General features: G+C 43.0%; 1 protein-coding gene and 1 pseudogene across 2 annotated transcripts in view; both read right to left on the bottom strand.

The window, feature by feature from the left end:
- The window catches only part of LIPC (lipase C, hepatic type), a 186688-nt gene that overhangs the window by 57157 nt on the left and 115316 nt on the right, over window positions 1-14215 (bottom strand). The window lies entirely within an intron of this gene.
- LOC113900509 lies at window positions 7180-7298 on the bottom strand (annotated as a pseudogene).

Below are 14215 nucleotides of genomic sequence, written 5' to 3' on the forward strand. Positions count from 1 at the left end.
AATTTTCATCTTTGGTTGTTTTCAGTGATAGGGGTTAGTGTGTATGACAGGGATATCGTGTTTCTGAAGGAATATAAATTAAAAACTGGTTGACATTCACAAACATTAATATTTTATGCCTATAATATATTTTGGACTCTTAAATATAAAATGACTAAAAACACAGCAATATTGTCACATATGGGTTATATGCTAACTCTGACACATACTTGAGAAAAACAGCTAAATTGTCTTGATTATTAACATGTGTGAAGTGAAAGCCACTCAGTTGTGTCTGACTCTTTGCAACCTCATGGATGGTAGCCTGCCAGACCCCTCTGTCCATGAAATTCTCCAGGCAAGAATGCTGGAGTGGGTTGCCATTCCCTTCTTCAGGGGATCTTCCCAACCCAGGGATCAAACCTGGGTTTCCCTGGATTCTTTACTGTCTGAGCCACCATGGAAACCCAGCATTAATGTATGGTATGCATTAAAAAGAAAAAGAAAAAAGGATTCAGATTGATTTTCTCACCTTATAACAACTGGGCCAAGTATAATTGAGCAGTTTTCAAATACTTGGTTGTAAGCATATGACAGAGAGGGGAGATGAATGCAGAGAGCTCAACCATTTTGTAAGATAAAGAGTTTCCATCTCACAGGCCCCTCCCAGTGGAGGGGGAGAGAAAGCTGGGAGGCAATTCCGAGGCAGTTTGAGTTTAAGGAGAAGAGTTCTAGGAGGGGCGAGCTCTAGAGAGCTGCAGAGGGCCTCCCTTTAGTCTTCCGCTGACAGAGATTAGCACAGGCACGTGAGGAATATATGTGAGGCTGGAAAAGGAGCAGCAGAAAGGATCAAGGGGAACAGTCCCCTGGCACTCACAGAGGCTGGGAGGAGTTGTGTTCCACCAGCAGAGGTGAAAAAAACATGTAAACATAAGGCATTGACTAAATTATTCACTTCCCAGGTATCACTTCCTGGGATTCCCCTGGTGGCTCAGTGGTTAAGAACTCGCCTTTCAATGCAGGGGACATGGGTTCAATCCCTGGTTGGGGAATTAGGATCCCAAGCTCACAGCTAAGCCTGTGCCACAGTGAAAGATCCCACATGAGGCAATAAAGACCCTGCATGCTGCAACTAAGACCTGACCCAACTCAACCAAATACATAAACAGATAGTAAAATAAATAAATAAATAAAAGGCTACCACTTCCAGAGTAAGGTTAATATGCCCTAAAGGTTCCTCTGGTCCTATCCAATAAAGTTTTAAAGCACTCCCAAAAAGATTACTGTAAAGTAGTTTAACTGCATCCCAGAACAAAGCTAGAGAATATTTAATACAAGAATATCTAGCACTAACAAGGTAAAATTCATATTGTCTTCTCTAAGCTAAAAGTACCAGACATGCAAAGAAGTAGGGAAATACAACCTATAATGAGAAAAACCCAACATTAAAACAGTTGTTGTAACTATGTTTTATATATTCAAGAAGGTGGAAGACGTGTAAACATGGTAAAAAGTGTGGAAGATATAAAAAAATACAGATTGAACTTCTAGAGATTGAAAATAATGTCTGAAATGAACAATACACTGGGTGGGATTAATAACAGAATAGACATTGCAGAAGGGGAGGTCAGTGGACTTGAGGGCCTAGCTGTAGAAGCTATCCAAAGTGAAAGAGAGAAAACAAGACTGAAAATAAGTGAACAGCACAGTAGGGAGCTCTGAACAGTTTAAGATGGTCTCACGTTCATGTAGCTGGAGATTCCAATGAAGAAAGAGGGGACAGAAAAAAACGCTTGAAGAAATAATGGCAGAATAATGCCCAAATTTGATGAAAACTTTAAGCACATAGATGTTAAGAAACAAAACAGAAAAAACCAAACCCACAAAATTGTGCTGAAGCACAGCATAATCAAATTGCTTAAAATCAGGGGTTAAGAGAAAAATCTTGTAATCAGCTAGAGGCCTAACTCAGTGTCAGCAGGAAAGAAAAAGCACTGCCTGCAAATCTATAGACTCAGTAAAAACATAATTGGTAACCAGGACTGGGGACAGGGGGAGGGAGGGGTGAACAGGTGGTGCAAAGAGGATTTAGGGTAGTGAAACTGCTCTGTATGGTACAACAATGGTAGATACATGTCATTAACCTTTTGTTGAAACTCAGAGGACGTAACACGCCGAGAATGAACCTTAATGTAGACTGTGGCTCTGGGCGATGGTGTGTCACGTGGGTTCACCAGATGTGATGAGCGTGCTCTTCAGGTGCCGGCTGTTGACCGTGGGGGAAGTTGGGTGTGGGAAAAGGAGGTATGTTGGAACTCTGTACTTCCTGCTCAATTTTGTTGTAACTTGAAAGTGCTCTAAAAAATAAAGTATATCACTTAAAAAAAAAAAAAAGGCACTGATCAGTGATTATCAGATGAAGGTTACAGTTTCATGCCCATAGTTGTCAGAGTACATGACGTGATGAAACGGTAACCCGCTCCAGTATTCTTGCCTGGGAAATTTCACAGTGCTGCTTAGCCAGTCCTACAAAAAGAGGTCCAAGTTCCAGAGCACATTAAATACATTATTTTCCCTAGAAAACATGTTTCCTCTGCTATATATCCTGAGCTCATGACACTCCCATGCTATGGACTTCAGGCACCCCTTATTCCTACACCTCTTTAACTTCATTTCTAGCCAGTTGATATTTGTTTCCAAGATGTCTCTTCGTTTGCTTTTATTCCTCCAGTTCTAATTTAGGGTCTCAAAACATCTCATAAATTCACTCTTTGACATTGGGGACATCATATTACCTCTCTGGGTCTGAGTTTGCCCCAGTACAAAATATGAGTTTTGGCTAATGATCTCTCAAAGTTCTTTTCACATTTAAAGTCTGGATTTCAGTGCTGTTTTAGGTTATGTATGTACAGACCTCTTCTATTTCACACTAATGAAGCTTGATTCTCATGTAGTTATGCCTAGAGAGGAACAGGTTATAAATTATAAATATGCCCTGCACAGAATATTTGCTAAATAAATAGTTTTAAGCAAAACAAAAACAAAAACAGAAATAAACAAATCCTAATTAGTTATGTTCTGCAGAACAGGACTCGGTCTGTGGTAGGCTAATGACCCTTTCCCAGAGTTGCCCACATCCTGATCTCCGGAACCCAAGTATGTTAACTTATATGGCAAAAGGGGCTTTGCTGATGTGATTAAGTTAAGGATCTTGAGATGAGGATGTGACCCTGGATTATCTAGATGGGCACAAGGTAGCCACGTGGTTTCTTAGGCTGCTGGCTTTGAACATATTGGAAGAGGCCATGAACCAAGGAATGCAGGCAGCCTCTAGAAACTGAAAAAGACAAGGGAATGGATTCTTTTCAGAGCATTTAGAAGCAACACAGCCCCACTGACACCATCATTTTAGGACTTTCAACTTGTCTAGCTGTCAGGTAATAACTTGTGCTAAATATCTTAGGGCATCCCTCGTGGCTCAGATGGTAAAGAATCTGCCTGTCAATGCAGGAGACATGGATTTAGTCTCTGGGTTGGGAAGATCCCCTGGAAAAGGAAACGGCAACCCGCTCCAGTATTCTTGCCCAGGAAATCCCACGGACAGAGGAGTCTGGCAGGCTATAGTCCATCGGATCACAAAAGAATCAGACATGATTTAGTGACAACAGCAAAATATCCTAAGCCATTAAATTTGTAGCAATTTGTTGCAAACACAAAAGGAAAGTAACACACAGTCCTTTCTTCCCCCTTAACTACTCATCTTTATAAGGAGAGACATTTAACTTTTCTGGGTCTCTATTTTACTTTCAGCCAAATTGTGTTAAAACTTTCTCTCCTGTGTGAGGTTAAGGGCAAAATGAAACAACACTTCAGACTAGTTGAAATAATAAAAATACTACTTATAATACCAACATTTCTACAACTAGGATACTTGTAATGTTGTATAAATGCTTTATAGACATTATTTCATTCAAACCTCCAAACAGCCTTACGAAACAGAGATCATTATCCTCTTAAAGATGGAAAACTGAGGCTCAGAAAGGTCAAGAAAGCAGCTCCGGGCCACAGCACAGGCCTTCTGTGTCCGGTCTGTTTGACAGCAAACGGGTGCTCTTGCGCATTTGGTTATCCTGGCAATTAAAAATGTTATGTAAATGGGGACCATTACAATGATGATTATTACTATAGCATTCTGTTATTATTCTGTCCACATGCCTCGTTCCTGTAACAACAGCTGATTGCTCCACTCATCATACCCCAGCCTGTCGCCAACTTGTCACAGATGTGATTGAAATGCTACTAATTTAGCACTAGGACTTTCCAGCTGGGCGGAGCTGGCAGAGGCAGAGGAGATGTTTGTTTATCTGAGAGCAAATGGCTTTGAGGTTTGGAAATGGAAATACCCCTCTTTCCACACCCTAGAGAAAGGCGGTTGCATATGGTGAGGCCAGTGCTTGGCCATTTGCGAGTGGAGACAGGACACAGGTACTGGCTGCCTCCAGCATCCTTAGACTTCTTGGTTGCACAGGCATGAACTCAAGCGGTTTCCTTGAGGGGGCTGTGGGATTTGAGCCCTCATTCCCTTTTGTAATAAAACGAGCCACAGGCTAATTGCAGTCTGTTTTCCAATCCTCCTGCCCCTTCTTTCATGTACCTATTTCCTCTTCCCTTTTCCTCCTCTTACCTTCGACTTCCTGCCATTGTTCTCAGGTCTGTTTGTTTTTTAAGGGGTTGGCTTGGCTAATGGGAATTAGGGCCAAAGGGGCCAGCTTTTCTTGAGCTGTGCTTCCCAGAATAAAGAAGAATGGTTTGCTTTGAAGGCTGTTGAGAATATTTGGATTAATCACATTCGTTCTAGTATTTTCCCTTTCTATTCTGATCATCAAAGAGCTCTGAAAGGTTTGAGCTGGTGCAGAGTTTGTTCTAGTTTGTCCTTGGGAATAAATGTCTGGAACAGGGTTGGTCTAAAAATGTTTTCCGAGGGAAGCCTCCTTAATGGGGCAGGTGGAAAATTCACATCAAGGGAGTATCATCTTTCAAAATGGCTCCTTGTCAGAAAGGGATGTGGAGTTGCAGAGAAACCTGAATCTGCCAAGCTTCCAGTAGATGTACTCCTTGATTCCCGGTGGTGCTGGGTGGAATCTGGGGCTCTGGACTGTGAAAACTGGACTTCTTCAGGGGCAGGAGGCTGAGAAATGTGGAGTGTCCTTTGGGATGAAATGGTCATCAGTTTGGACAAGATGAGTTTTTTGTTTCCATGTGCTTCTCTGTGTCACCTTTGCTAAGTACGTTTCTCTGGTGACCTTTTTTGGGTTAGTGTATTTTGTTTTGCCTAGTTTAACAGAGGTGGAAGAACTTTGGCCCTGAGGTCTGGAGAATGTTTGCTGAGTGAGCCCCATTGTGGTGGTGGTGGTGGTTTAGTCACTCAGTCGTATCTGACTCTTTGCAGCCCCACCGGCTGCAGCATGCCAGGCTTCCCTGTCCTTCACCATCTCCCAGAGTTTTCTCAAACTCAGGTCCATTGAGTCAGTGATGCCATCCAAACATCACATCCTCTGTCGTCCCCTTCTCCTGCCTTCAGTCTTTTCCAGCATCAGGGTCTTTTCCAATGAGTCAGATCTTTGCATCAGGTGGCTGAAGTATTGGAGCTTCAGCTTTAGCATCAGTCCTTCCAATGAATATTCAGGACTGATCTCCTTTTGGATGGACTGGTTGGATCTCCTTGCAGTCCAAGGGACTTTCAAGAGTCTTCTCCTAGAAAATCTCAGCTGGAAACATGTTAGAATTACATATGAATGTGGATGGTTATTTAATTCATCTTTTGTATCTTTTTCTGTAGTGCAGAGGAAAAAACCCAGGATGGGGAGTCAGGAGTCTTGGATTCTAGTTTTGATTCTTCCAGGCATTAGTTGAGTGACTCTGGGGAGTCTCTTAACTGAGCCCCAGTGGCCTCATCTCTAAAAGACGCATAATAATGATGCCTTCCAGGCATGGTTATTGAGAAGCTGCAGTGAGACGCTGTGTGCCAGCACTTTGTGGGCTAGAGTGTGTCCACTAGGTGACAGCCAGAGGAAGCACCGTCGTCCTCATTGACTTGTCGACAACATCATTGGCAGTGTGAGTTTCAGGACAGCTGCCTGTGGGCCCTCGGACCAGCCTGGTGCAGGTCATCAGAAACTAGACTAAAGGGTGTACATGAGGAAACCCATTTGTCCAACAGGTGCTCTTGGCACAGTCATTTCTGAAGACATTGAGGCTTCTAGTGAGGGAGACATAGTCCCAGGCCTGGCTACAAGACAAGTGGCCTTGTGGCCTTCCCAAATCTGAGCCATCTCCTCAAAACCTCAACTCCCTCATCCATGAAGTGAGTGAGAGTGACAAAGTGTACAGGAGCCTCAATTCGGTAGGATGTGTCTAGATGTCCTGCTGGATCAAGTACGAAGACAGTAGAACAGTGAGAAAGCTATTATTTCTTGAGTGCCAACAATGTACCAGGCATTTTATTAGTATCATCTCCCTGCATTCATGATCCATTCACTCACACGCACAAACACACATACATCCTATTTCTTCCTCCCTCTCTCCTTTCCTCCTTTCCTCCTCCTTTCCTTAATTAATTATGTGCTAGGTTAGATACCAGGAATAAACCAGTAAATAAGATGGACACAGTGCTCATGGCCTTACAATAGTTGTTTAGTCGCGAAGCTGTGTTTGACTTTTTTGCAACCCCACAAGTTGCACCTGCCATGCTCCTCTGTCCATAGGATTTCCCAGACAAGAAAATTGGAGTGTGTTTCCATTTCCTTCTCCAGAGGAGCTTCCCGACCCAGAGATTGAACCCACATCTCCTGCACTGGCAGGTGGATCTCTTACTTCTGAGCCACCAGGGAATCCCATTACAATAGTACTTTATATTAAATAATAACTTTGTAAAGTCTTTAGCACATTGCCTGGCATATGGAGGGTTCAGTTTTTGATTATTTGTATAGTGGTGGTTTAGTGGCTAAGTCATGTCCCATTCTTGCGATCCCATGGACTGTAGCCTGCCAGGCTCCTCTGTCCATAGAATTCTCCAGGCAAGAATACTGGAGTGGGTTGCCATTTCCTTCTCCAGAGGATCTTCCCAACCCAGGAATCAAATATGGGTCTCCTGCATTGCAGGCAGATTCTTTACTGATTGAGCTATGAGGGAAGCCCAAAAGCCTACAGCACCTGGTATTCCCAGGTGGTCTCCCATCCAAGTACTAACCATGCCCGACCCTGCTTAGCTTCCGAGATCAGCCAAGATCAGACGTGTGCAGGGTGGTATACTTGTAGATTAAATAAGCTAGTAGGAGTTTTTGTACAAGTTGGGACAGTGAGATCCAGGAGAATGTATGGGGCATATATCATTCTCTGTGACAATGCAGCTTGGAAAAAAACGATTTTTCTTAAGAAAGCTGTTCTCTCCCTTTGGAAAAGGCTGCCTGGGGCGCAGGTAAGGTGGGGGTGGGGGACATCCATGGTTCAGAGAGAGGTTCTGGCTCTGCTCCCCACATTATCTCTCACAGCTTGGGTTGGTACTCACACTCTATGGGCACTTGTTTATTCTGCTTTGCTTGTGGGTTACTTGGCTGGGACAAAAACTAGAGATGCCAGCAAGGCCTCTGGTTAGGAAGCTGCAGAAGGTTGGAAGCCAACAAGAGAGTGCCTGTCCTCTGTATGGCAGGTCTGTGCTGTCTGATGAGTGGGGTTGGGTTGGAAGAAAGAGATGATGAAGCGCCCATTCAATAAGGGCTACTGAGAGCCAGGTGCTTGGGAAAATAATTCCATTCGGTCTCCGAGAGCCTTGCACAGGCAGCATCAGCACCTAACTCGAGCAGGTGGAGGAGTGGAAGCTCAGAGACTTGTGTGATGTCCCAGTGGCCAGTCTGTGGGAGAAGAGGTCTGTTTGATTCCAGCAGAAGTCTGAGGAGCCAGCTTTCAAGGTGTGGTGCCCCTTGGTCTGAGGGGATGCTATTCCTTGGAATATAGCAGAGTCAGTCTGTTTGGGGATGATGACTGATTTGGTGAATTAGCTGGAAATTAGTTCCTTATTCTTCCCTACACTTTTTTGGGCATTGCACTATTAGTTATCACCAACCACAGAGGCTGGGTCCCTTTATATAAGACATGCCAGTAAGAAGAGTATATGGGGTGGATGGCCCAGTGCAAGCTGTGCATCGGTGAAAACAGTGAACATATAGCTCTGGGCTAATGCTTGGGGAAGAAAAGCCAGTGCACAAACTGAAAAGAGGGTGGAACAGCCAGAATCCTTTAAGGCAGCCATCCCAGCCTTTTTGGCACCAGGGACCGGTTTCATGGGAGACCGTTTTTTAATGGATGAAGTGGTGGGGAGGATGGTTCAGACGATAAGACGAGCTCTAGGGAGTGGCAGATGAATCTTTGTTGCTTGCCCACTGCTTGTCTCCTACTGTGCAGCCTGATTCCTAACAGGCTGAGGACTGGTACCGGTCCATGGCCTAGGGGTTGGGGTCCCCTGTTTTATGGTGAGATATGATTGAGACTGACACAGTAGGACACAGTCCTTCCTTCCCTCCCTCCCTCTTCCTCTTCCCATAAGGACACATGGCATGCCTACACTGTGCTTGGCACTGGTGGAGCAGCAGAGATTATCTGTCCTGTCGTGGCCATGGTCCTGTCCTCTGGGGCTGATGGTCAGTGGAGAAGGCAGAGAAGGCAGCAGGCCAGCAGCATGAGAAGTGCTCAGTGGAGGGCGCGCAGCGAGGTCTGCATCCAGGTTCAGCACGGGCAGAGAATGGGGTGGGGGTGGGGTGGGTATAGGTGGAAGAGAGGAAAAGGTGGAAACACATATAGAGGCCTGAAAGTAAGAGAAAAATTTGGAGACAGTGATGGAGAAGAAAATAACCTTCTCTGGCCTCTTCCAGCCTCAATGGGTTTGAGGTGTTGGACTGAAGAGGAGTGTTTTGGGCATATGTGACTGTGGTAACTGGTGCTGTGATGGGCTAGAGAAAGGGGAGGAGAAGAAGTTTGGAGAAATAACAGCTAAGAGGTTCTTAACCATTTTGTTCTGTGAATCCCTTTGGCAGCCTGAAGAAGCCTAGGAACTGATTTCAAATGTAGGACATAAAATACCATGATACACATAGAGTTCCTTTATCTAAGTGGTCATGGCAATGCACCATCCAGATGCTCTTCTGGGAAGGACATGCTGCCCTGGATGCTGGCAGTGTGGTCAGCAAGTGGCCTTCAGCTACGGGTCCTTCAGGGTCTGCTTTAGTTGCAGAGAAGAGCCTCACCCAGGTCATCCACATAGCCAGTGATGCAAAGGTGAGAGCAAAAGGCAGGCCTTCTTGGTTACTGGGGGTGATTCTGACAGCCCACTTGACACCCAGAGCTGACTGTGCTGTTGACCAAAGCTTCTGGGTCTCTACTGAGGCTCGACTGCTCCCCTACCTGCTTCTGCTTCTTTCTCTTCCCTTAGTAAGCATGGATCCCAAAGGCCCTCCCTAATAAACCTCTGAACACTGAATTCTGTCTCTTTATCTGCTTCCTGGGGAATACAAATTGCATCATGCATTAAATAAGATCCAGCAGCCAATCTAATAACAACTGTAATTTTGAAGTTGTTGTGAGCATAAATTATATTGGGAAGTATTTGCAACAACCATAATGTGATCTGTTTTGCTTGGTTGCCTATGTTGATAATCAAAAGAAATGTTAAATTCTCGTTAAAGGTTAGTGAAGAGATCATTTTTCCCACTCAATTTCATGAACTTTCCTGAATTCTATCCACAGGTCCCCAGAGAGTTTATGGACTCTATCAAGAATTCCTTATTTAGGGCTTCTCTGGTGCTTCAGTAGTTAAGAATCTGCCTGCTAATGCAGGAGTCATGGGTTCAATCCCTGGTTGGGGAAGATCCCACGTGCTTAGAGCAACTAAGCCCAAGTGCCACAACTACTGAGCCTGTGCTCTAGAACTCTCAAGCCGTAACTACTGAGCCTGTGTGCCCTGGAGCCTGGGCTCTGCAATCAGAGAAGCCACCACAATGAGAAGCCCATGCACTGCAGGTAGAGAGTGGCCCCACTCACTGCGACTAGACAAATCCTGCACGCAGCAATGAAGACAGTGTCTTTTTTTCCCTTATGGACAAAACAAACAAACAAACCAAATTCCTTATTTGGTTGGAAAAGAAAGAAATGGTAACGATACAGACTGGTCCAAAGGTGCCCACATCCATTTGACTGGAAGGATTTAGCAAATCCAAGCATAGGACTCCCAGTTAGACATGAACTTCAGATAAGTAGTGAACAGTTTTTAGTATAAGTATGCACCATGCAATATTTGGGACATATTTATACTAAAAATTGTTCATTATCTGAATTTAAATTTATTGGATGTCTCGTATTTTATCTGGCAACCCCACTTTAACATCTATTTTGGCTCCTCATGAGGTCTTGTGACCTACTTAAGGATGTGAAAGAGCCTTGAGTTGGGCTTTCGTCTTTGCTCTGAAAGTCACTTGTCCTGGTTCCAGCTTCAGTTTCCTTGTCTGTCAATGGAACTTAGTACCTGCATCATAGAGAGGGTGTGAAGATGATGGAGGATAATGTGTATGAAACTTACTTCAGAAACTGTAGCGCCTCAGGTGGATGGTGGTTTTTATTGCCGTCTGGAAAAGGATTCTAAGCTCTTGAAAAAGGAACAGCTCTTAAAAGGGAATCCTGGAGGATCAGTCTAAATGTCTGAAAGTAAGCAAACCAATAGAGCAGGCCAATTTGCTATGGGAAATTAGTTTATTTATCAGCATTCTGGTGAATTTGAGGTTTATTTGCTTCTAAATTCTTGTAGGTCTCCTGAACTAAGCCATCTACTGGTTTGAAGGAATTTATGGCATTTCTGCAAAGTGTAGCGTTGTGAAGGACACCAAGAGAAGTGGATAGGAGAATAAAGCACTCAAGCTAAAGAGGCAGAGAAGTGAGATTTGCCTTATCTGAACTGGTTTTTCATTTTTTCCCCTTATGGTTATTTGCTACTGAATTTCTTTGTGGGTGTTTATGCCAATGGGCATTGCCTTTACCAGAAGAATTAGACTATTAGACTCCACATATTTATCAGGGTGAAGTACAATAAATATTTATAGAAGTTCCAAATTATTAGTAGTCCCCCACCCCTTATCCATGAGGGATGCATTCCAAGACCCCAGGGAATGCCTGAAACTGGATAGTTCCAAATCCTATATGTACTGTTTTTTCCTATACTAATGGGCATATATAGTATGGATGTGCTTGACAAAGGGACTATTCATATTGTGGATGGCATGGGGTGGGAGATTTCAACATGCTACTCAAAACAATGTGCACTTTAGAACATATGAACTGTTTCTGGAATTTCCCTTTAATATTTACAGATGATGACTGACCGAAATTAACTGAAACTGAGGAAAGTGAAACCACAGATAAGTGCGGACCACTGTGGAATGCTTGCTATGTGTTGGGCTGGTTTGTGGCCTTATGATGTTGTCACGGGCTTCTGAGCGGGCCAGAGCTTTGTGTCCAGTGATAAAATTCTCCCAGAACATACAACCTCTTTCCCACTGCAGGGCCTTTGCACTGCTGGTTCCCTTCGCTTAGAATATTCTGCTGGCTCTCTGCACGGCTGGCTTCTCTCGGACTTCAGCTCCTCAGGGAGGCCTTTCCTCCTTTATAGACAGGAGGCCTGTCTATACAGATTAAGTTGTACTGGTATTCCCTATGGCAGCATCTGGCTTATTGTTTCATAACATTTTCAAGACCTGGAAAAATTTTGTTCTGATTACTTGTTTTTGTTTGCTTTTAATTTTTATTTTCGACTGGACAACAGTTGATTTACCATGTTGTGCCAATCTCTGCTGTACAGCAAAGTGACTCAGGTATATACATATAGACGTTCTTTTTTTTATATCCTTTTCCATTATGGTTTCTTATAGGATATTGAATACAGTTCCCTGTGCTGTACAGTAGGACTTTGTTATTTATCCATCCTATATATAATAGTTTGCATCTACCAACCCCAAACTCCCGGTCCATCCCTTTCCTGCCTCCCTCCCCCTTTTGGCAGTATCACACCTGTTCTCCAGGTCTACAGGTCTGTCTCTGGTTTATACATAGGGTCATTTGTGCCATATTTCAGATTCCAAATGTAAATGCTATTCACATGGTATCTGTCGTTCTGACTTACTTCACTTAGTATGATCATCTCTAGTTATACCCATGTTGCTGGAAATGGCGTTATTTTGTTCTTTTTAATGTCTGAGTAGTATTCCATTGTGTGTGTACCACATCGTCTTTATCCATTCCTCTGTTGATGGACATGCAGGTTGCTTCCATGTCTTGGCTTTAGAAACAGTGCTGCAAGGAACATGGGGGTGCATGAATCCTTTCAGATCATGGTTTTCTACAGATACACGCCCAGGAGTGGAATTGCTGGATCATACACTAGTTCTATTTTTAGTTTTCTAAGGAACTTTCATACCTTTCTCCATACCAGCTATACCAATTTACATTCCCACCAACAGTGTAGGAGGGTTCCTTTTTCTTCATACCCTCTCCAGCTTTTATTATTTGTAGACTTTTCGATGATGACCATTCTGACTGGTGTGAAATGATATCTCATTGTAGTTTTGATTTGCATTTCTCTAATAATTAGCAATATTAAGCCTCTTTTCATGTGCCTGTTGGCCATCTGTATGTCTTCTTTGGAGAAATATCTATTTAGGTCTTAGGCCCATTTTTAAAAATTGAGTTATTTGAGTTTTTTTTTTTTTTTTATATGTTAAGCTGCATGAGCTGTTTGTAAATTTTGGAGATTAATCCCTTGTTGGCATATTGTTTGCAAATATTTTCTCCTGTCCTGTGGGTTGTCTTTTCATTTTGTTTATGACTTCCTTTGCTGTGCAAAAGCTTTTAAGTTTATTGCAGTATTTCATTAGGGCTTCCCTGATAGCTCAGTTGGTAAAGAATCTGCCTGCAATGCAGGAGACCCCGGTTTGATTCCTGGGTCGGGAAGATCCGCTGCAGAAGGGACAAGCTACCCACTCCAGTATTCTTGGACTTCCCTTGTGGCTTAGCTGGTAAAGAATCTGCCTGCAATGCAGAGACTTGGGTTCCTTGAATATAACATGCCATGGATAGTATGATTGTTTTATATACCACTAAAAAGGGATAAAGGAAAGCTACAAATTAAACTGTGACATGAATGCCTTAATCATAGTCCTGCCTGGGCCATGCATGACTTGTTCACAGCAGCCTCTTATTGCTTTGAGAGTTCTTTCATCTATTTTGAGGATTTGGCAGTTTCTCCTCCTGTCCATTGCTTTGCTTAGAGTGTGGAGAATCCCCATGTTTCAGTACAGCATGACTTCATGTATTGTCATTATAAAACATCTGTTTGTTACCTTATAAGAAATTAGAGGATGGCAGTCATTTCTCCCGTAATAAATATAAAATTTATACCTTACCACCATCTTGATGCATTTTTGCCTAAAAAATCAAAGCTTAGTCATTTTGAAAACATTTTAACCAGAAATTAAGCTTGGCCCAGGCAGTCTCAACAGTGCACTTAACTCAACTGAAGTGATGATAATACGGGTACATCTGATCAATCTCACAACCATGGCCTGGCCCGTGGCATTTATAAGATAGATTCTAATTTCACAAGTATGTTAAACATGCAAGAAAGGTGTGCCTTCTTATTGATGAGGTATCTCTTTCCTCTTCCAGGGAACTGAGTTCTTGTCAGTTGTGTCTACCATCCAGTGCCCAGCAGCTAGCACAATGTTGGCATACAGAAGGAATCCAATAAATATGTGTCAAATGAATGGAGGAAGTAATAGGATTCTGTACTTGAACATTTTTGTTAACTGTGAAACTAATTGAAGTCTTCCAGAAATAAAATAGTATATAAATAGCATTGCTATTTTAAAAAGCTCTTTTATTCTGAATTCATTTAATTACTGATGTCAATTATGAGAAGTGAAATTTTAACTCATGGATGTAAGGGTAGACTCCCATTGATAGAATTCCATTCAATTCAATTATCGTATTATGAGGTACTTTTGCTTAACACTGTTCAGTTTTCAAACACAGACATGCTAACACTGGGAATAGTGACAGAAGTAATTCTTGATCACTGAGAAGTGTAAGTTGGAGAGGAGAAGAGATTGAGTTGCATTCCTGTAAATGATGTAGCAGAGCA

Source organism: Bos indicus x Bos taurus, chromosome 10 (genome assembly GCF_003369695.1).
Source record: "Bos indicus x Bos taurus breed Angus x Brahman F1 hybrid chromosome 10, Bos_hybrid_MaternalHap_v2.0, whole genome shotgun sequence".
NCBI lineage: Eukaryota > Metazoa > Chordata > Mammalia > Artiodactyla > Bovidae > Bos > Bos indicus x Bos taurus.